The sequence below is a fragment of the Ischnura elegans genome, chromosome 10 (genome assembly GCF_921293095.1).
Source record: "Ischnura elegans chromosome 10, ioIscEleg1.1, whole genome shotgun sequence".
In the NCBI taxonomy this organism is placed as follows: Eukaryota; Metazoa; Arthropoda; class Insecta; order Odonata; family Coenagrionidae; genus Ischnura; species Ischnura elegans.
The window spans coordinates 55472370-55497684 of NC_060255.1; the positions used below are offsets into that span (position 1 = coordinate 55472370).

The window sequence follows — 25315 nt, forward strand, 5'->3', positions numbered from 1 at the left end:
TCTTTCCAGTCGTAATACATTGAAATTGATCCTCCCATGCGCTGACTTGGTGAAATAAACTGAACCAGTGACACCATTGCAGTGCAGAGATTTTGTTTCAACCTATATAATGTATTGATTTATGTCTGCTCATTACGACGATCACTCTCCGATATCATGCTTACACTGTCATACGGTTCTGACAGGATCTGTTCGCACGTCTCATTCGTCAAAGAAAATGAGTTTGCTCGGTTTTAACCCTTTTGCGGATAATTTGATGAAGTCACAAGCACATGCCAAGCACTCCACCATTTCACGGCTTCTCCTCGGGCACGCAAATCGTAGTTTGTATGTCTCGCTTGCAGTCTTGAGAACGATTCCATCCGTCAACGAATGATTCTGAATGAGATGATGAACCGGAATTCTAATGAAGTCACCTACTCATGAAAAGCGGGCGGCAACTTTGGCGTACTTCTGCTTTTTACTAATAATAGTGTAAATGAATGTACATTCTTTTTGTCGTTCATAATATCATCCTTCATTCACCTGAATTCTTTTGAGATATCAAGTGATTTGCTCCACTATTTTATCCTGACACGTATGCTTCACTCAACTTTCAAGTGTAGTGTGTGGCGGTGGCTTCCACGGCGTCTTTCTACGACAATTTAGAGCAGCTTTTTCCTTTCCTTCGATGCGCGAAGAATCTTCAGATTGAAGATAATAGAAATTATTAGCTAACACGCATACAAAATTTTAAATATTATGGTTAATTTCTACCAGTAGAATTAATATAATTTCTACCATTTTTTTAGAATAGGAATTTAGGCTAACTAAAAATTTGTAAAAGGAACTGGATATATAGGTACGGAAAAGTAGATGAGAGAAGGAGCTCTTTCATTAAATAATATTAACAAAAAAACAAAGGTAAGAGACAACAAAAAGAGAACAGCCATGCCACAATCAAAACTCTCATACATTATTTACATTCCTTATGCTAGGATATGTAAACAAAAATTCAATCGCGAATATTCGAGGGGATCGGGTTGGTGTGGTGGCTAGAATGTTGGCTTCCCACCCCGTGGGCTCGGGTTCAAATCCCGGCGGTGGCAGAGAATTTTCAGAGACTGCCTAATCCCTGCTTGAATGTTGCGAGGAGGACATTTCAAGGACAACATTCCGTCCATCGGATGGGACGTTAAGCCGTGATCCCCTTGATGCCTTTCGTTAAGAGTAGGCTAATGCCGACGCCGGGTTTCTCTCCCCCCTTCTTTGTCTACTCTTCCCTCATGGCGCAAATGACCTATGCTGACGGTTGCCTCCTTTGAATACCATAACATACCCTGCGAGCATTGGAATAATATTCTTACGATATATTAATATTTCAAGTCGCCAAAATTTTTTGATAATTCCGCCACATATTTTTAGGCTGAATTGTTTCCCTTTCTTATTTTCTCGTGGACCGAAATATCTTCCCTGGATGCCGCAAAGGGAGTCCATTCTTTTCCCCTCCATTGAACTCTTATCCATTATTCTCCCGTCTAGCACAGGCTTCCACATTCCACCGACTTACAATATGCCCTTCATTCACTTTCTCTGCCGCCTTTTTCACGGAATCTCTTCCAAAAATTCCTTTCCCCTCATCCAAGCCGACTACATCTTTTCTACTCTTCCTCCTAAACTACCGATGTCAACTTTTTCTATGCCACACCACAAAAGTCATCAAATTTTGGGGTTTATAACGCTTGCTGATCAAAAAATACCTATCAACCGTAAGTACCTAACGCAGCACATTCCTTGATGAAACATTTTTGGATATATTGCAATGGTATATAAGTCGCGGCAAGCGCATAATCCAAACATATTTCAGCAGCCACTTGGTGAAATGTGTTTTTCAAATTTTCACAGCTTTGTATCCTTTTAGTAACAAAATGTATAACATTCCATTTGTACCCATGTTATGCCCCACCTTTACAGTTTTATTCTCATTTTCACTTAAAAGAAGAATGTGATTAAGAAAGTTCAAAATTCACTTTTTCGTTCGTACGTAAATACAAGATTATTATGAAATTAGACTAAATATTTCAAACGGTCCAATAGCTCTTCACAGCCTTCTTTTGAAATATCTCTCAAGTGGCGATCCACCACGCTCAATCTTATGCGGAATCGTCAAAAATTACGCAGCACTTTCGCGTGTAACACATTTCATTCATTTACGCGACTTGTAGCAGAAAAAGAGAAAAGGGTCCAGGATACTGAAATGCTAAAAGGACACCGCGGACTTTTCGTATCTTTTTTGTTCCCTCCACTCACAGAACAGAACTCTTTTCATTCTTTCGCCTACGGCGATTTTGCCCTCGTATTGGCAACTTCCGGTCAAACGAGGTACCTGTCAACTTCAGAATTGGAAGTGGAGCCTATATCAAGGACTTTTTTTGTCTCTCTCTTTCCGCATTTTTGGCTTTTTCCTTCAAACAAATAACTTCGGCTTTCACCGTTCCCCTTGATGTCTATTGTCGACGGAAACTGAGTTTCCCGTAATGGCTTCATCTCTTTGTTCTCTCCACTGAGTAAGCGCTTTGCACTGAATGGAGTATATATTAAGTTGTCCGTATTTTTTTGTTAAATTGTCGAAAAAAGGATGAAAGACAGATTCATAAAAGGGGGTATTCCATCGCGGAAGAAGCAGTTAACCTACTGTAAACCAGGTGGAGAACATTTACATTTCGAACCGCGGGTGTCGACATTTCCTAAACATTTATTTTCCTCAACAATTTGTTCATTCTAAGCAATTAAAACTACTAAAAATAATTTTCACTGCCCAGAGACAAAGAAATAATGCTTAACTTTTTGACGAAAAATGAAACTTACTGAGATTTAATTTTTATTTAAAATACATTCTCTAGAGGGAAGTACATTAATCAGATACTTAAAAAAAAGCGCAAAAAATTTCAATCGTGCGAATTGTATATTAAAAATTGCCAAACTCGCACAAATAAGCGAGGTAGTTCGTAATAGTTGTGAAGTACATGCCAAAACATGTGTGGTCTTTGGGGCCCAGCACACTTCTTAATAGGTACCACAACTTAGCTCGCAACACTAAGCCGCTGTTATTGCATGAAACGCAAAATAAGAAATTCCATCTATACGAAAGACCGATTTAATGATGTCTAGTTCAGTTTTTTTCAGAGCATAAAAATTAGAGTAAACTGAGTCTTTCACTTAAGGTCGCCTGTCAAAACTAAGCGTTATCCCGAACTTCTTTTTATTGCTTCAACTTTCAAATTTTTTCAGGTAATCTTACGGCTATCATGTTCCGGTTAACGCTAAATGGACATTATGAAACCAGCCCAAAGTGGATAGGTACATAAAAATTTATCATAAAGATATTTAATTACATAACTAATATGGGGTTATAAAACCCTAAAAGGTTCGTGGAAGATTAAACACCCACACCGACGATTATTTTCTTATATGCCCTAATCATTTCATAATGCACAATGTTGCAGAGAAAAGCTTGTACCCGGCACTTATTTCGCGAGTTTCATCGTATATAACTCTTATGTCAATACAAATCGACTGGAGTAGCCATTTGGTCGAAAATTTTAAACTATTTTATGCATAAATAATTTTTAACCCTCTTGTGCTACCTTAAGTATTCTCTTCTAATGCAGCATTCCTAGAAAATAAATAAAAAGGAGTTCATGAGTTAAATTATAAGTGTCATAACAGTTAAACAAAACTGATTATCGAGATTAAATGCTGATTTCGTCACTGAATTAAGTCTTTTTGTTTTGATCTTTATAAGCCAGGAAAAAACTCTTCATAAAACACCGAATGCTCGCAAAATTATTTTGAATGCGACAATGGGGAACTTGCATGAATTTTTTTTATTTCATAGGCGGACAGAAAATTATTTTCTGAATACAACAAAGAAAACCGCATGTAAATCTGAGTTTTCCTTCGCGAGATATTTAATGATAAATATAACGAATTTTAAAGCGCGGGAAAAACTCCCTCACCCCCCAAGCCACTGCCGACGAAGCCTCGATGACGTCAAAGGTGCCTAAACATCACGCGAAGCTATTGTTGTGATTGTTTGTAATAGTTTCCAGCAGTTGTGAGAGCTTCGTTTGTTAGACGTGTTGATTATTTTATATTTAAAGATAAATATCCGACGATAGAGGCTTGGAAGCCCTCATATTTTGCATTATTTATAATATTAATATCTGAGTAAGGACATAAAATATGAAACTGGAGCAGTTAAACCAAAAATTTTATAATACCTAAATAACATCGTTGTAGGAGTCTGAGCCACGGCCATTGGAAGGGGGATACGTTAATTGTAAGTTGATGTTATCGACGGCATATCATTCATTTAAGTATGTAATTAGAACGATTTTGATGTTTACTAATGTCCGCTTAGCTTTTATATACAATAACTTCATCCGTTTATTCGTAGGTACCGGAGAATTCGTCGTTTAGGACTGTCTGTGCTTGTATTATGGGGTGAATTCCAGTCAATGCAACTTTTGCTCGCTGATTGGAGACATCTAGAAACATTTTTGTGCCAAAATAGTGTTATTTTCAACGTGACATCTCCCGTTAAGCTACTGCTAATAATCACAGTGCCAGTGGTTGTAATGCACAAAGTTTGACAAGGTTGAAAAATATCGGCCAAGAGTTATCAGTGTTCCATCGTGATTGAATTGTAAAAAGTGCTTTTACGCTATCGATAAATGTCTAACAGTAGTGTAAAAATTGTCAGTGGCGTGCTAATCTCCGTTGTTCACCGTAGATATGACATTTCACGATCACGCTATTGAAATAAAAACTGTGTGTGAAGTTTGTTATTCCATTATTTCAACGAATAGTAGTGAGAAATGTCACCTGTGTCACTTGTGTGGGCTAATTTAAGGGTTTAAATCTGTGAATAAATAGTTGTATTCATCATAACGAGTTCTGTTATTGTAAGTTGTACGTGATGAATATAAGAATGTGATAGTGACATCCAATTTTTGATAAGAGTATTTGCCTATTTCCCATTATATTTTTATGGTATATGCTAGTATATTGTTTATGGATTTACCTATATTATTGAAATAGGTTATAGCTTGTGTGTGTGTTGGCAGCGGAACCGATTCGCGATCTCACATGTGGATTGTGTGCAGACTGTTTTGCTGTGAATTCGTACCGTAGGACGGATAGGACTACCTTCTCCGTTGATCCGGCGTTGCCAAATTCAACAGCACAGCTTACTCTAATGTCTACATCACAGCTTACGATCGTTATCCTCCAGTATTACAAGTTTCTTCTAGGACTCGATTTGCTGCCGACGTATAGCAATAATTTGTCTTAACAAATTCCATGAGGGTCGTGGCATCAATTTTTGGTGCCTAAAAAAAGGCTGGTGTCCTAACACCCCATGCCACACGCCTTTCAGGCGGCTTGCGGGGTATTATGTAGACGTAGATGAATTTCAGGTGTACTATTCGAACGAGTGGCAACGTTATCATCCATTTTTCTGATAACCAAAACACACGCAGTGAAACGCTTGTATTTCATAATCCCGATGCCGCATTATTAATATCCCAAATAATAATCTAGGCACAATAGCAATAGGAGAACTTGCCCAAGAATAACAGAACAAAATAAAGTGACGATGAGCGGCTAAATACTCCCTCAAAACAAATTTTACACCATGCGCTCAGCGTATTTCCCTACTCCCTACGGTTGTTTAGGCACCTATGACGTCACGCCTGGCCTCGGCAACGCTCGGGTGTCTTCGCGCAGTGGTCGGCTCAGAGAAATTTTTCTCGATTTTAAATGCAATTTTTTTATTTCTTTTGATGTTGAATGGAGAAACTGAAGGTATTTTTGCGAGCTAATGTATCCATTTGACTTATTCAAAATAGTTTTTAGAGCAATCTACGACCCATGCAAGTTCCTCATTCTCTAAATACTGAGCCACATGTACACCGGTGACGCAAGTAACAGACTGCTGGAGGAAATATTTGTTCTCGAAAAGTTTTTCGGGAAAGAGTAATATTTGGTCACTAACCTAACCTCATTCATAGTATTCATGGAAAAATAGGTGGTGGAAAAATGAGTAACCGTTATTTCGGGTGGGTACTAAATTATCACCTTCAAATTGATAATTAATGGCAAAATGGTATGAAGGGTGACTGGAATAGAAAACCTAGGAAGGAAGCATTCAAAATGTGGTGGAAGAACGATGAAATCAAATGGAGCAACCGAGTGAGTGATGAGTAAGGCTTTAGATGAGAGGAAGAAGATAATCAGTGAAAACCTTCAAGAGAAGCCTCAATAATGTAATGAAACTGATCATCAAACATAATGATCTGATGAAGACGATCGATGAAGTGGACATGATGGGACGGCTAAGGAAGGCCTCGAATTATTTGCATAAAACAAATGATGACGGATACAAAGGAGAAGACATAAGTAAATGTGAAAAGATAACCAGAAATATGAATTGATTAGATAAGTAGTTGAAACCAATTCCAGGATCTAATAGTACCGACCATGAATACTTAATAATTGAGGACATGAATGGATGACGATGTTACTACTAAAAATTCTACTTTTCGAGAAAATTTAAGTTGTTGTTGAAAATATGTTGATATGACTCTTTCTTCCGCAGCATATTTGAAAAACTACATGATATAATGAATGTATCACCGTGCCATGACAAAGTTGAGCACATAACACCTTCTCTCATGCAATGACTCAACTTTCCCTAGGATGTAACAGAACACCTTAATCCAATCATGTCTTCAATTATCATAAAACGTGACCACCTCAGAACATGACAATCAAAGAACATGACAGATAAAACCTTTTTCATCGGTGGCCAACGAAAACATTTATCACATCCGGAGAACTTGAATGAAGTTCAAAAGTGTTGCACAAAATTCGGTGTTCAAACTTTTAAAAAGCTCATCGCGATGAACTTCGAATTTAACTATTCAGTTTCGTCCTCTGTATTAAACCAAGGATGACGTATACAAAAGAGATGACATAGGTAAACGTGAAAAAGATAAGCAGACAAAAGAGTTGATTGGAGACCTAATTGAAACTAATCGCAGCATATAATGTGATCAACGATTACTAATCCATAATTATCATAATAAAATTCATCCCCGAAAATTTCAGATACAACATTTTTCAGCAATGACCAACGAAAAAAATGATCACAAACGGACAACTAAAAAGAAGTTCAATGGCGTGACAAAAAATGCTGTGTCCATACTTTAAAAAAATCGCTTTGTTCGTCGCGATGAAGTTAAAAATTAAAAATTCAGTTTCGTCCTCCGCATAAAGCAAATGATGAGAGATACAAAAGAGAAGACACAATTAAACGTGAAAAAGGATAAGCAGACAAATGACCAATTGGATACGTAAGTCAAACCAATCTATGGATCTAATGCGATCGATCTCGACTTATTAATAATTTTCATCATACAATGCATCCAAGAACATGAAAGATACATACACCATTTTTCATCAATGGCCAACGAAAAAATTCATCACATCCGTAGAACTAGAAAGAAGTTCAAAAGCGTGACATGAAATTCGGAGTCCAAACTTTAAAAAAGCACCTTGTTCGTCGCGATGAACTTCGAATTTAAAAATTCAGTTTCGTCCTCCGCATTCCTCATGAATACTGGAAAAGGAGAGCAAGGATATCGGCCATGGCTCCCAGCCGAGCGAGCAGATGCGGTAATTAGCACAGAGTACGAGGGAATGGAATTATCCGCCTAGTTGGACCTTCATGTTTTTTCGATCCCTCCGCAATCTCATATCACACGTCCAACCTGTTTCATGTCTCACGTTTCCGAAAAAAATTGAGCGTCACAGGTAGAAACACGACGAGAACTCGAAAAAAGCACATTTCACAGAGCCCTCCGCTGTATGATGCTCTCAACACTACTTCCTCACCTTGTAGTTAAAAAATTGACATTCCAGCGGACGCTATGACAGATACATTGCAGTGGCGACACCTGGTTTATCAAACGGAAATCTTTCCACCGAACTAAAATTACCGCATGATACACGGTACTGCACCAAAATTTCAACTAATACGATGCTATGCGCAATTAATTTTCACACATTAAAGTCATAAACTTTAAGCATAAGCAGCCAAAGAACAGGATTTTCGATTGATCTGTATTTCTCTTCATGGCAAGAATCGTACGCCTAACATAACAAATACATTGTGAAGGAATCAGTTTTTGATTCATGACATTTGTGGTTGCAACAAATAATTACTTCATTTAAACGTAATATTTCTCCATCTTACAGCAATGAAAAGGACTTTTACTGAGTTATTTGATATCTTTCCAGAAAATAGGGTCAGAAATAATTTGAAACTGCCAAAGGCAACAGACCAATACCCAGAGATAATTTAATAACATTCAGAACATATTTCCTACTTCAAAAATTTTCTCTGGCATTTTGAAATTTAAATTGGAATACCATAAATGTTGCATAAAACAATGTATTACTGGGCTTAACTGAGACTAAATAACAACTAATGATGACACGTGTACCAGCATTCGTAAGGCAGACATATCTAGGAAAAAATTACGGTCCTTCCTAAACTGTCGCACATGAATTTTGAGCCTAAAATAAATATATTAATTAATCTTTTTCGATCTTTCTTGATTGGCCTTTATGTATTTTTTGGGAGTTACCAGATTGAAAACGGTGATGAATACATTAATGCTGATCACTAAATAATTAAGCTAATTAATGTAATTTACCCAGGCACCGTAAATAAATCGGTGGAATAAAAATCTGAACACACACTTCGTGCTCAATACTCCAATAAAAGCCTTACTTCTGCTTCAAACAAATAAAGAGTTTCATACAATAGATACTGATAAAGGCCGACATTAAAAAAATACACCGAAAAGATCTAAAGGCACTTGCTCCACTCGCATTGCATTTTGATGTTGTGAGCCTTAGCGGAAAAAAACGAACAAACAGTAATAAACAAACAAAGAATGCACGGATCAATGAATTGATCGTTTGTATACACATCATCGAGATAAAAAGCTGCTTCCGTAAAGCTTAAAAAAGTCACTGAATGAAAAAATAAGGCAGTAATAAGCTCATTACTACAACTGTGACTCATTACTACTCAAGTAAAATAATAAAACATTTTTTAACATAGGCAACAAACACTTTAATTTAAACATAGAGAATAACGCATGGAGTTGAAGGCAAATGGAACGAATTATTACGGTTAAAAGTATAACATGGATTGCTTACTTCATTGTACCCTTAGATTACATCCCCTCTTGCGGTTAAGCTAGAAGCCACCGTGTACATCCACCGGGTTGCGGATGATGGGTCGACCTCTAGATTTAGAGCTTAGCTGCGATATTAGCGAGTTTACTCGTCAAACAAGTAGTCGTGGTCAAAAAGCGACGGCGATCTGATAGGGTATTTGGTCTACCCTTGGATTAGTAGGCCATTTAAATGATACCAAAACCTGTGAAGATGCCGTGACTTGGCGACTGGATGCCGCCACTTACTATGCCTCACACCAACCGGGGGAGAGGCCAGCAGCTATTCTTCATATGTGTTAAGGTGGAGACGAGATCGGCCGGTACAGTGACACACATTTCACTACGGGCATGGTAACATTTACTTCAACGGCTGTGGCACTGCGATGTGGAAGGCAAGGGGAAACCACCACATTATTATCCTGAGGAGTCGCAACTATTCCACTCACTTTTATATTGTGACATAATAAAATTCCGGAGGTAAACTAATCCCTCATTCGGATTTCCAGGGGACAACTCGAGAGGGTATATCGGTCTAATGTAATAGAATGTCTAGGATAGGAACATGGAACGTTAGATCGCTTCGCACCTGCGGTAGGCTAAAAAAGTTGAAGGTGGGAATACGAAGAATGAACCTCGACGTATTGGGAATCAGAGAAATGAACCTAGCCTAATCTAGTGGATTTGTGATTTCGATAGAGAGAAAATAAGTAAGAAAAAAGGGTACAGCATTAGAGGAGAATTAAGAAGTACCACGTCCCTGCAAAATATTGCAACGCGGCTGTAACTGACGAGTAAAGGGGTGCCACACTCTCCATGTAATTTTGATGGTCCATTCCCAAAACCTGATGAACCGTCCCAGGGATGTAGTATTACCGCCGGTTTTCAGGGAGAGGGTTCGTTATAACGAGTATACTCTTCGTGGCGCACCTGCCGTTTGCAAAGGGTAGTGTCCTTCATCAAAGAAAAGAAAAGGCATTGATTGCGATTCGTTACCCACCATTAGTGTATTCATAATATACAAATTATTTCGTTTTAGAAATGCCGGTTTAGACGAATGGCAATGGTCTATTTTTATCCTCATTTGAAAAGGGCCAGATTGGCGCCCATGTGATGCCACTCCATGTGACGTCACAGGGACCTAGTTTCTATACGAGTAGATAGGAGTTTTACACCGTCTGAGATTACCAATGCATGCATGAGGCGCAGAGCTCAGGGAAACATGTCTTAATAATCACTTATTAAAACTGGCTAAGGTCGGAAAGTTTTCTTCGTTTGATAAGGTATTAATAATCCTTATTTAAGCCAAGCGCTACCAGCCAGCAGGGTACTCAGCTACCGGCTAGCAGCCTGCGTCGTATCAGCGCTCAAGCCTCCCTCAAGGTCACCTCACAGGGCGGCAGCGGGAACGAGAAATACGTCACACGGAGAGATTTCCCGGCATTCATACTTAACCGTCGCGTTTCCGCGCGCTTGAAAATTTCCACTTTTCATTTAATCGCGAAAAATAGATATCGTCATTTAAAAATCTAAAAGCGTGAAATACGTACTCCAGGAGTAATAATCTTTCGATTTAGGCAATAAAAAAATGATAGGAAACCACCCTATTACAAGAGCCTCACAAGTACTACAAGATCTATGAAGACCGAAACATCATGCTTAAGTCCATAGGGAAAAGCCAAGAGCACTTCCAAGCCAGCGATTGTACCACGCGTCCCACACACTGAATGGTTGACCGCAAATCCCTCCAATTAACCGCAACAGCCCAAATGGCGTGAATGACCTCAATAATTATAACATATCACATCCTGACGGCTACACGAATAGTCCTATGTCGTCCGCGCTACTAATTCGATGGAATTAGAGCGAGTACGATTACGAACATCACCGTGACCCAGTTAAGGCTTACAAGTTGCGGTGTCGTAAAATCGAACAGCGTGAGAACACCAAAACAGCCCTCTCAACCGTTAACAAAAGTCGTCTTGTAACGAAGTGATGCTAGTGAAGTCAAAATTCGTTACCAATGGCCAGCACGCACTCCTCAATTTTCTTCACTTGAGAATTCATAAGATTTTTTTTGCACCTCATGAATTTTCTCCGTTAAAAAATGATTTTCTGCGTTTCACACAAATAACAAGTTCGAAATTAGAAAAGTGTTTTGATAAAATTTCACTTCAATTTTCATTTTACTTCACTCGAAAGAAAATGAATTCCCCAAACCCGTAGGTACTCTTAATGGGCGAAAAATGATGGGGTCAGGAATTCCTTTCTTTTAAAGGATAGGGCTCTGATTTTCTTTCAGCTTTTTAAAGGCTGTAGAACGTTCATTCAATTATATTCCTTCACTTCTAAAAATGTTATCCATCTTTGTGAAAACCGTTGTACTTTCCCTGACATCTCCCTCTATGACCTTGTCTCCACAGTTGAATTTTTCTTCTCAAAAATATTATCAGTCATCAATGAACTTATTCTTAAGGCCAGGGTACAATTTCAATAATAAAGTGTACGGGACATTGACAAGAAAAGGCCTGGTTACAGGATACATTAACTTCTTCAAGATTTGAAAGCATGAATACCGTGCAAGAATGAATATGAAAATTCACCATGTAACCACCCTATTTGTACAAATACATAAACAGAAAATAGTAGCAGTTACAATTTGGTTTGTACATTTCTAACAGTTGCGTTCAGTTAAAAGCATTCGCAATATAGATGAACTTTTGAAATTAATGCATAACATAAACAGGTTTTAACTCTCATAGTGCCAAGAAACACTATATCAGCTTCTCCATGGGCAAAAAGAGCCACTAGCCAATATCGATACCTCCACTGCATAAACGCTCAACTCATATAAGGGCGGAGATCCTTACAGCTTTCACATTTGGCTCAAGGCCCACCAAATCAAATCCGCTCATCTAGATAGCCCTGATAGTGTTAGATGAGCGCATTTGATTTGGTGGGCGATTGTTGAGTGTTTGTGCAGTGGAGGTATCGATATATCAGCTTGAGTGTACACAGAATCATAATAAGATAATACATTTTGTTTTAACCTTTATCGAACGTATTATAATACAATACCCAACAAATAATTCCGTTTCAGTAAAATTAAAAAAAACATTATATTGATATCTAAAATATGTGCTAACTTCATACTGCGTTTTTACATATAGTGCTACAAAATTCAAAAATTTGCAAGGGCACTTTTTGCTGGGAATTTTGGTGGCACTAAGAGGGTCAAGAAATCTAAAAAGGGGCATGGTAAGAGCCACTATACTTTGGATGAACCTCCATCCCTCCCTCTCATTACCCACTGCAGGTATTAAGTGACCTACATGCATGACCCAAAAGTTGAGATTCTCAAAGTGGAGGGATAATAGATTAAAGCAATTTCCCATGAGAAACTACGGTAACATTTCCCACATTTTCATAATTTAGGAAATACATAGGTGCCTGATTGAGTGAAGGATTGAACATTGAAATACATTATTTTACATATGTGTACAGATTTATCATTTTTCTAGGCGTCTTTGTTCTCTTGGTCCATATTTAGCTAATTAAAAAATCCAATTTGGTGCCCAGCGACTCAGCCTCCCCTGAGGCTGAGTGACTGTCTGACGGAAAATGCCCACTTGGGCCTGATTGAGTGACTTTGGAGAGCTCATATAAGTGCGGAGATCCTTACAGCTATCACATTTGGCACAAATTGTCTCCTTTTACTATCCTGAATACATCTCCTATTTCATCATGGCAACGATTTCGGATACATGGCTACTCCAGGCGTGATTGTTTATATCAGCATGGGGCCTAGTAGTCCCATTATCATATCGTGTGTTCACCACAGATGAATCTTAGGCTCAAGGAGAAGGTTCGGGATGTCTTTTGCTTGCTTTAATGACTTTTTTGACCTTAAATATGTTCTCCTATATCAAAGCAATTTCCTAAGGGCAAATAACTTTGATCTAGGAGGTGAGAAAGTAATGAGGACGCAACAAAGTAGCTCAAACAGCAGTGAATACACCAATGGATCTGATCCGGTGCTGCTCAAGATAAGCTTTTGGGGTGCTCTCATTCTGCAGAATTTGAAGCTCAGGAGCTGAGTTGGACTGGACAGTTAGATGGTCAGTCATATTTCATCCCTACGTGACCATTGAGCAGTACTGGGCAAGGGTTTCTTCCTCTCAGAAAAATGGCCTACCATTCTCATTAAGCGTATTCATTCATTTGGAATGCTTCAGAGTCGCTCTATAGCTTGTGTTGCCTGAATTCATCCAGTGTTCTCAGTTCAAGGTAACCATAAATGATTGTCTCTGGCAACCTTCCTGAATATATTGAAACTACATACATACTTCACCTTTTTAACAAGATTTTTCAAGGAAACTGACACCTCACACTATTTATGAACTGTAAGGATATTAAAATTGTGTCATTGAAAGTGTTTAAGAGAATATTTTCAGGCCTAATCCATAATAGGGAAACTTTTAATGCACATTTCACTCTATACTCCTAAGATTCATATATTTTCAGCTCTAAGGTTTCCTCTATCATTGGGTTTATTTATTTTTACTTGAATTTGTCTAGAAAAATATTTAAAAATTAGATCTCATGAATAATCATCAGATTTAATTTTTGATCATCAGTATACATCATATAATTTCTCAATTTAAACCAATTGGTTAACAACAGGATATCAAGACTATAATTTTTTCATTAATTCCTTCATTTATATTATTAAAGCTCCTGAATTTCTCGTCACATGTTTTCACCAATCTATTAGAACTGATAAACTATCCCAGCCTTATCCTGTTTCAGTTGAGAATTTTCTATCTTAATATTATGTTTCAAAGTTCATTACATATTAATTCCACCATAAAAATATAAGGAGGATCGATGTCAGCTAGCATTTCAATTAGCAGCAGAGAGTAAAATAAAAAAGGATGTTACTATGAATCGGTGTAAAATAGCTGAGCTGACACTAAAAGTGGACTACAGGAAAAGCTGTCAAGAAAAAGCTATTAATCACAGAGGAAGCCTTGCAACTCATTGAAGAAAGAACAGGTATACAAAAACCGCAGGTCAACCCAACTACAAGAAAACAAGAAACAACATAAGTCAAAAAGTGAGGAAAGCTACAGAACTGTGGATGAAGAAGATCTGCAAAGATGTGCGGAGTAACTTCATACGTGTAAAAGAAGAAGCAGCCAAGAGAAGCCATAAGAAACCAATTCAAGGAGCAGATCATGGGATGAATGTCATCAACCCTCTCCTTCCTAAACCTCCCGAAATCGGCCGTAAACATTTCCCCGTCATGCACGAAGTTTAAATACCCATTTGCCCCACTGGTAGACCTATTTTTCTCCGCGATGAGGAACTGACGCAGGTTACTTCAATTAACTTACAATAACTTGAAATATATTTAAGTGTTTTGTTTTAAATTTTGTTTACGTTTTAAGAATATATTAATTTATTGAAAGAAGTTGGCCTTACCTTATATTGAATTTAATTCCCTCCTTCAACTCCATTTTCTTGGTGATATTGATGATAACATCCTATTTTGCAAAGAGGTAAATCGCATCCGATGCATTTCCATGACGTTTCTACGCTCCGACCAGCAGGAGTTTTTCTTTTCTTTGAGCTGCAGTAGGCGCACACTTTTTTTCTCCCCACGATCTTTACAAGAGAGTGTTGCTGTTTCTGTGAAAATGTGCCCATCGGAAGGATTCTTTTACGTCCCACTACTTTACGCGAGGAGAATTTCCCTATCATCTGCCTGTAAAGTGCTAAACGAAAATTCTTCTGTGTTACTCCATGCCTAGTATTTGAGGGTGAATTGGTTTCTTTGTACAAAATAAAACTGTTCACTATAGCCGTGTTTACGACGAAGGCAAATAAATATTTCCACCACTTTTTTGTTTTCCTACCTAAGCCATAGTAGCACCTACTTTGATCAGCTCTGTCAACACCACCCATGTATTTGGTGTACAATGCAACTGAATTTGGACAGGATACCATAGTTTGTTTGTTCCCTTTTCCTGTATTTCTTTGCACATAGACTTTGTTAATGGGATCGCAATTGGTTTGAAGGATACAAATATCCCGATTATCATGCCAAACCGTTGCAGTAACTTTTCTGCTCTGTAAATTTCTACTCTCTCCTCTTTGGAGTCTAAGTTTTTTTGGATATTTAAATTCCGCAGGCCATTCTTTACGAGATGATCTTGTAGTAGCGCATGCGCATGTGTTATTCATAAGTAATAATTTCATGAGAGACACACTCGAAAAAAAGCTATCAAAGTACACATGATGATTTTTCCCTAAATAGTTTTTCATTAAATTCATTACAACTTGCGTCCCAAGAAACATTTCACGATTTCTTTTATCTTTTTTCCCTAAGTACACATTTCCCTGCAGGACGTAGCCATGGGAGCTTACTAAAACCCAAACTTTAAATCCCCACTTCGTTGGCTTTCCTTGGATGTATTGTTTGATGTAATGACGTCCTTTAAAAGCAACCATCGCCTCGTCAACACTTAATTCCCTACCTGGTTTATACTTATGCTGAAAAGTTTCCATTACATCAAGAACCGGCCTAATTTTATGCAATACATCAAAACCCTCCTCTCCGTTTTTTTTCCTGAGTTATATCACTAATATGGAAATATTTTGAAATTTTTGTACATCTTCCAAAGGTCATACAGTCACGAACAATTGAGCAGTCAATATCTTGGCTATGCCAGTAATCCCTGCTTTCAGGCAAATCGAATATTCCCATGTATACTAGAACTCCAATGTATGCCACCATTTCATCGCACTTAACATCTACCCAGTCTTTGTCAGCCTTTCCTGAGGAATGTTGAAGATGTTCTGCATATTTGTTTGTGTTCTTGACAATGTTGTGAAAAAAATCTTCGCCCCCTAGCATATATTTTAGGAAGGAAAATTCATTGTCACCTATCGCCAAATTATGAATAGGCCCGCTCTCTTCTTTGAACTCCGACGGTTCTTCAAAAATCAGGGTGTCCCTCCAAGAGTCATGCACCTGATCATCACCTTTTAACACATTCCGTGCTGACAGCTTTTTGAAGAAAATGCCCTGTGGCTGACTTTTTGGCAAAAATTTGTATTTTTTTATTATTATTTTAATGACGTGATCTTATGATTTGTGATGCCTGATACATGTTTTTGCACTTTTTTTTTTAAATAACCCTTCATTTGTTGAAAATTTGAAATTTAAATTTTCAAAGTATCCTGTCAAACCTTTGATACCTTCCCGCAACACACCTACATGTTTCCCACATTTCTTTGCTCTTTGTCAGTACTGTAGCGAAAACCCGTTCACACTTTATCACTTTCTGGATAAAAACTAATGGAAATAGTAATGCAGCAAACATTATTTTTATGATCTGGAAATGATACATTCAAATACGATTTTAAATGTTTTATTGCTCAAAAGAAAATATTGCGAGTATTACCAATATTTCCAGCAAAAGTGTTGCTCCCTATTGTGGAAAAATTATTATGAACGATATGATATCCTTTGGATAAGATTTTATAATGATAAACATTGGTTTATAAATGAAAGGGAAAATTTGTATAAGCGAAGAATTGTTGCAACGAAACATATTGTTTTACAAATCAAAAATTGACCAGCATTTTTAGAATAATTTTTCAGTTACTAAATACTTCGCATACAATAATATCTTTTTAAATAAATATTGAAATAGAAAATATAAAAGGTAAACATTAAAAAATAATTTTTTTCTGCTGGGTAAATAATTTTCTGCATCACAAATTCTTGTGATACTTCTGGAAACAGTCAAGACACAATCGAGGATCAGATAGGCAGGGCTATAATATGATGTATCCTGGTTGACATTCTTCTTGAAGCACTGCCTCTATCTCTTCTGTTTTCGTCTTTTCTGTCTATCGTGTTTTTCATATAATCGGGTAAATGTCCGAATAAGCCCTTGGTTTTGGTTGAGGCAGGCTAGGATGACTATCTCCTCAAAGGGATCGAAGGTACAGATATTGTCATAAGAGATTCTATAGCTGGAATTAGAAAGTAGATGAGAGGAATGTTTCAAAAATTTTCTTTGAATAAAAATTACGTTTCAGCAACAGTGATTTCAGTTGGTGGATTCCCAATTTTTAGTACCATTTGATGGATTTCCTTTCAATGGGAAAGTCAGACATCATTTGATCCCAATGATCGAGGCCACAATTGTAATTGCTGTATTCAACCACCGCATGTGGCTTTCTCGGCGTGCACCCTCGTTTTTTCGTAGATTCGTTCATTTTTTTGCACTGAATTCAGCGATGATCATCCGCACTTCCCTCTTATCCGTCCACCTTAGGATACCGATTTTATACTCATGAAAGGCCTCCACCACCTCACCTTTCTTTTACTCGCAGCAGAGCACCAAAAGAGGAATAACTTTCTTGCCTCTCCTCAGTGTTCCCGTGAAGTTAGGCTTCCCATTTGGATGGAGTCTAGAACTGGCTACACTGTTATAAAAGTTGTCAATATAAAAGGATTAGCCTCAGTCTAAATGATCCTTCATCATTTCTTTATCATCTTCTCCGAATGCCCTTTTCCAGACACTTCTGAGTTGGAGGACCTGCAGTGCCAAACCCTTTGCTTCCGTCAACATATACAACTTTATTGCGTACCTGTAGCGCTTTCCCCTCACATATTCACTATATCCCAGCCTAGCTCTCCTAGGAACCATAGACTCTTCCAAACTTAGGTCACGTGAGCGGGTCACTACTTTTTCCATTGATTCCTTGAATGCGTCTATATGGGGCTAATTTTGAATAATCAGTGGGCCAGAGGAGTGTTAGAGTCAGAGAACGTAGATAGGTTCTTGTTGATTTGAAGGGCTTGGAGAATCGACATGAATTGATCAAGCGACTTCTCTCTCCTGAAGCAATGCAAGTCATATAAAGATCAAGCTTTTCAATTATTGGAGGTACGGGAGATTTGGATAATTCTAGCACGAAAAATAAGGCCAAAAAGTAGGGAAATTCTTCTATGGTTAAATATTTCCATCTAGTAAATTTCCTTCAGGACACGTATAGCCCATTTTATATCCTCGGATGTATATATCCTCGGGCCGGATCAGTGTCTCCGAGTTCGGCGGCATGTAACTGGGTTAGTGGAAATTGTTATCTTAGGCTTTTTTTTTGTTGGGGAGGATGCCAAATAGAATGATTGTAAGTATTTTGGATATTATGGAAAAAATCAAGTAATAATGAGTCTCTAATTGAAATGCAAGTGAACATAAGGATGGGGAAGTCTGGCTATTGTGCATGAAATGTAAATAGTAAAAATAAATTGCAATGTGGAACCAGGACTTTACTGAAGTTATTGTAAAATTTATGCAAATATACTTATTATTTCATGCATAGCAGCAAATAAACATAGGGATAACAACAAATTTTGCCATGATGAAATCATAGCAAATAATATTCACTCGGAAACTTTAAAAGTATAAGAACGGAAGCATTTATTAATATCGTAAGGATAAAAATACACATACCTGGAGTATGTCCGAAATTAGGCAACCAGCTTAGCAATTTACCACGATAGCGTTAATTGAAGTTAAAAATAAAAATAACAACAAGGGAAAAATATTTGTATTCCTTCTTGTAAAAACCAATTAAATAAACACAATCTAATCATTGCGTTAAAAGTCATAAAGAAAGATAAAATACCTTGTAATAAAGTAATTACCTATCCTCGTCAAATGCAAAAGTATCTTTTTCCAGCCTTTATATCAACTCACCAACCTGTCTGTTTGTCTGTTTGTCTGGTACAAATCTTGTAACTCAAATTTGACTCACTTCCTGTAAAGCAAAAACGCTGAAATTTTGCACACTTCTTCATTTCCGATGACAATACATGAAAATATAACTTTTTCTCTCCAACCCCCCTTTAACCACCCCCCAGTCAACCTATAGCCCCCCCAATACGTCACTTTTGGTTTTTCGGGGTCACTGAGTTTTTTTGCTTTGTGTCATATATAAATGTTGCTCATCCCCTGTAATCTAAATATAAAGGCTGGTTTTTAAAAAAAATTTTTTTATAAGAGCTTATTATTATTTCGCTTTGAATATTTGTAAAAGTCTTTTTTTAAGGTATAATAACAATTGTGAGAATATATAACTGTTTTCTGCATTATAAAATGAAAGTATAAAAAAATAAATAGTAAAAAGCCACTCCCAAAGACGTCCTTGCAGAGAAAAACCGGGTAAAATAGAAAAACAGAAAAAATAGAAAAAAAATTTTTTTCGGAGCTTTCCGCACAGCAAACAGGCGAAGGGTGGTGACTGACCCTCTCCCATACCCCAACAGCGGTGGCTGGCGCTCAGGGCGGAACATAACGCAAAAGGGAATCATGACGTAGCGTCTACGTCATCAGTCACTGGGTAGTGGCTGCCATGACGTAGACGCTACGTCATCAGCACGGAACGTGTTAAATCACTCGTACTTGGGGTAACGTCATCCTCCAGTTCTACTTCACTTGATCTGTCACTATCACTGTATCCTTCTTCTCCATTCAAACAACTAGAACTATCTGAATCACTCGAAAATTCGCTTCTGTTCACTTCTTCTGCGATAGCATCCTCACTTAACGAAGCCATGGTCAGAACTGAGGGGCATTAGGTTTCTTTTCATTTGAGCTGAGCTTCGCCTCCTCGCCATATGAGATAGGAAAAGTGTGAGAGTGCCTGTGACCACCCACAAACAGAACTGAGGGGGATTAATTTTCTTTTCATTTGAGCTGAGCTTCGCCTCCTTGCCATGTGAGATAGGAAAAGCGTGAGCTTGTGTGTGACCACACAGAAAGAAATATCGCCATTAGATGTGACAGTCACTCTAAATAACACAGGACAGGCCTAGGGTTTTCGTATCACACCATTTCAAAACTGGCCCTCCTAAAAATCCCATCATAATGGCTTAAAAATCTTCTCTCATTATTTCTCAGTTAATGTGCCACGCTGGAACAAAGCACGTTATTGTCTCGGGATTTTAGCTTATGGTGACGACGTTCTGCTTCTTCTTAATGAAACGAGAGATAGGAAGGATGCTTGGGCTAGCAAAGATAAACACTCAAGATAAAACAGATGCTATGAAGCTCAAAAGGCTGCCCCAAGTATAGTAGGCCAGGCCGGGCGGATTCGGCCGGTTTATGAAGGAGCGACTTAAATGGCGGAGGCCGGTTTCGGCCGGGTTAGGACGGAGCGGAGAATGAGGCATTAAAACTTCAATAGGGAGAGGGTTAAGAGCAATGATAAGGATGATTTCTCCTGATTGACAATAAGGACAAATTGAAGTGATAGAAAGAGTACCTGGAACAGTGGTACAACACAAGTGATCTTACACCAAAAATAATTGAAGAGGAAAGTGAAGTCCAAAAGGATGGGAGCTTCAAAGGATGATATGGGAGCTTCAATCATAAGATTCAAATTTGTTACTCCTATGAATAAAGCATCTGGAATTGATGATATCCCTGCCGATTTATTAAAACTGTAGTGCAAAAGACATTAACTCAGGTGAACAAAACCATCTGCGAAATGGATAAAGGAAATATGCCAAGAGGAGAATATTATCAATGCGTTTCCAAAATGAAGAGAGTGGAGAAATGCGAGGACTTTAGGACAATTAGCCTTACATCTTGATGCTTCGAAGACATGAACAACAATGATGAACAGAAGAATAGAACAGAAATCAGAGGAATTCATGGATAAAGACTAATTAGGATTTAGGAAAGCATAGCCAAAAGAGAGGCGATTGACCTATAAGCTGCTCTCAGAGAAAATAATGGAGAGGAACAAACCAACATTCATTGTGTTCGTGGACTTAGAAAATTTTTTTGACGATGTGGATTGGAATGCCACCCTCACAATCCCAAAAGACATTGGAGTGTTTTTAATGATAGGAGGATTATCCACCGATATACATGATGAATATAAAAACCAATTAGCTGTGATTCAATCTGGATCCAGCAATGAGGAAGCATGGGTGTACCCAGTGAGGGGCAGGAGGGGGCAGCTGCCCCCCCTAGAAGCAAAACTCGCAAATGTCTTAAAGGAAAATAATATTTTTCAAGCAAATAATTTAAAAAACTGATAAAAAACCTGTCACAGCTTCCCTAAAATGTTGATTTCATTCACCTTTTCCATGCTTAAATCTTACCCACGACTTGAACAACCATGGCTTGCCCCCCCCCCTCTAGTTTTGATCCTGGGTACGCCCTTGTGAGGAAGCAAGAACAAGGAGAAGAGTGAGACAAGGGTGTGGTCTATCCCCTGTGATTATCAACATGTTTATTAAGTAACCCTTTCGTGCCGGACGTCGGGTGGAGCTGATGGGCATTTTCATATGCATAACACCTGACGTCAGGTACAGCTGTCGCAGATTTTTCAACGCAGACAACCGGACGTTGGCTCTGGCCGCCGGGAGGGTAGAGAAGTGACCACCGAGGTACCAATTGTGTGATGCATTCAGGCCCAGCCTAAGACCCAGCTTAGCGAGTCCTTAGGCCACTCCTCGGCAATTAAGCCTGAACCTCCCACTCATTTATGACCATCCTCACCGCAGGAATCCATTGCAAAGTGATTACACTGACATTAGTTTTTTCAGTGATATATTTCATTGCATACTACAATGTTTTTATACTTTGAAATGAGTTCTTCCTTTTGTTCTGAGCCCAAGCAATTTAAAAAAATGGAATTTTAGCATTAAAAGTAACGGACTTCCGGGCTTATAGTCTTATTACCTTATACTTACTAACTTTGTTGTTATTAATGCTAGAAACCCATTTAAAATTCCACAATGCTTAAAAAACGTTAGTAATTCTTTTAGAAGAGTAACTATTGAAAATCAACTACAACGTTTGGTTGAAAATACACTGGTAACATATTAAGTTGACCGTGGATTCGTGCTGATAGGGATGATAGGGTTAGAGGGTCTTGACCAGTGGCCAGGGTAAAGGACGGGTAGTTTAGCTGGGCCCCAAACCTGAAGGACGAAAATACACAGGCAACTTGCCCCCAAAAAAGAGCTCCGTACAGAGACGTTTAAAATATTCTTTTGCTACTCATAGCAGGAAATGTTTTCCAATTTTAGATGCCGGCAGGAAAGGGGTAAGCTATCAATAAAATAAAAGAGAAAGTGACAGAGTTCCAAAAAGTCATTATCCTTGGCACCAGGTTTATCAATGACACCTTAACAAAGATGGGGATTAGGTCCACCAAACACTACCCAAGGTGAACATCAAGGTCAGATATAATTTTAAAAAAACATCATTTTGATAGTGAAAAAATCCTCGCAATTCCATGATAATGCTACCTTTTTCCCTCTCTCCACCATATGGTATGGTATTTTGAGGAGGCGACCGACAGTTGAGGTCATCTGCGCCTTGAGGGAAGGGTAGTTAAGGAAGGGTGGAGAGAAAGGCGCATTAGCCTGTTCTTTCCCAAAGGCACCAAGGGGACCACGGCTTAATGTACCAATGGACAGAGTATTGCACTTGAAATGTCCTCCACACAACATTCAAGCAGGGATCAGGCTGTCTCTGAAAATTCTCTGCCTCCACTGGGATTTGAACCTGAGCCCATGGGGTGGGAAGCCAACACACTAGCCACCACACCAACCTGATTCCCTCCCTCTGCCATAACCCAACCACGACCTCTTCTGGTCAGTCAAAAAGAGGTCATTAAAAAAGTAATGCATGAAGTCAATCTCAATCTAATCACTAGAAAAACTAAAAAAATATTTAATACTAAGAAAAAGACTGTGCCAATAAATTGTAGAAATCTGAACAAAGTAAAATCATTGGGTGCAAAAAATATGTACATACCATCGAAGTGCCAAAAATGTCTTAACGGTGTTGCTTCACCAATTTTCTGTACAGTTGAGGACCTCAAATCCGGAAAGCTTGGGACCAAAGGGTTTCTGGATTCCTGGTCTTCATGGTATATTTTGTTAATAAATTAATTTATAAATGCATTCAGGCTCTTGTGCTCGATATTTGGGATCCCCACGTGTCCCTGCCTTGGTTGTTAGCGTATGTTCATAGCGTGTGCTAACTTCCCACTCGTCCCAGAACAAAGCTTGGAGAGTGGTGCCTAGGGGTGCAAAGTCAAAACACTTCATAGAAGAATTTTCAAACATTCCAGATTACTGGTTTTCCGGGTTTTCTGGATTCCGGATTTGAGGCCCTCAAATGTATTTTGAAGATGATATTCAATATTTTTCGGGCACTAAAATATCAATCCTAATGGCCTGGTTACATGGTACATTAACACATACAAGTTAATGTATCTTTGCATGAATGATTTTGGTGGACCAGAACGGAACAAATAAAAATGCATGAACCAAATTAGAACAGGTTCTATTTTCTGTACATGCTTTCGCACAAGTTGGGTGGTTACACAGTGCATTTTGGCATTCATTCTCACGTTAATACAATTAGTTGGTGTATCATGTAACCAGGCCTTAATCCATGTTTTGCGACTGAAGAATTAAATATTTTGCATTAATGATTAATCATTGAGAAAATAGATCCTAGAGGCTTTGGATGGTCAAGCAGACAATTTTAACTGATTCGTGTCAACATTTTCACCAGTCATTTTTCTTTTCTAGACCAAAGTAAAACCATTGACCATAAGGTGAACTTTCTGACACCTTCATGACCTCAATATTCTCTTTGGGTGATATAACTGACAGAAGATAACACATGGGAAATTTTTCAAACATAAAAAAAGAAAATAATGTTAGGGTAAAACTAAAGACGAGAAAAACCAGCTGGTCTAAAATGCTCCACCTGAATGTGTTAATTATTTAGAGCATATAATAGACTTGAAAAACATCCGCACTCAATTAAAATATGATAATATTATTTTCAAAACTACCAATTATATATCTCTGAAATGTGTTCAGTCTGGTCTCCAGCACCACTATTTATGTGAACTTGTGGTGCTGGAGACCAGACCATAGTATCTCCCCATTAAGAAAATCATTATTGAAGCTTAGAAAATGATCACTGATAACCATGAAGAAGGAAATTTAATGAATAATTCGTACGGCACAATCAAGAATCACTCATAAACTGAAATCAATAACCTTTGCTCCAAGGTGCATGGCGCCTTTAGCCAAGGATAATAAATTACATCAATATCCATTGTAAACAAAGAGAAAACTGACCGGTTATAAAGATACATGAAAACACGTAATGCACACATAAAATGGGAAAAATGACCTTATGAGGAAAGCTGAAACACAGCCGACTTGGACTGAACAACAATGAAAGCGTTCAACCGACATTAACTGGAGAAAATTGTCTGCAGAACGGTCGATGGCTCATCGATCAATAAACATGCGATATTTTTCACCGTGCCTGCCTTTAACCGGTGAATCGAGAAGTGATGGACTAAAGGCAGTATTGGTGATTTCGGCAGAATGCGACTTTATTATGTTTAAAGATGGCCATGCATCAATAGCATTCGTTCTTCACGGAATATCTCAACGCGATGAAATAAAAGCTTCTGCCAGGCTTTACATTAAAAACAATACAAATAAAAAATAATTCTACAATGCCTACGTGATTACCAAATGATGACCAAGAAGCAAACAGGAACATCAGCAGCTTCCAACGAACACCATCTGGCCATATGCAACAAATTAATGCAACAAATTAATACAACCAATTAAATACAAAAAGCGGGTTTAAACATTTCCCTCGTCATTATAAAAAGGAAATGATCTCACCCTCGCATTTTCTTCTGATAGTTTCCAATGTTCCAGCTGACAACATTGTGTACAAAGCTTTAAAATTAACGACCCGATTTGTCGGCCATTATGCTGATAATGGCAAAAGCATTAATGGCTTATGATCTCAGGACTGCTTCCATAATTTCTTGGCCATCCAGAGTCTTCTCAAGTAGTTATTACAGCGATTTTAGGTGCTCATTTTCCCACTTCTTCCCGCCAGTCGATGAAAGCGATACCTATCGATAGGCAG

At 38.2% G+C, this 25315-nt stretch overlaps 1 long non-coding RNA gene across 1 annotated transcript; it reads right to left on the bottom strand.

Annotated features, from left to right (window-relative positions):
- LOC124167094 lies at positions 1-25273 on the bottom strand. The gene is made up of 3 exons (XR_006866610.1): positions 25063-25273; positions 24904-24957; positions 1-683 (listed from the first exon to the last, which is right to left on the bottom strand). It is a non-coding gene; the product is annotated as an uncharacterized LOC124167094 (long non-coding RNA).
- Between the last annotated feature and the right edge of the window lie 42 nt (positions 25274-25315).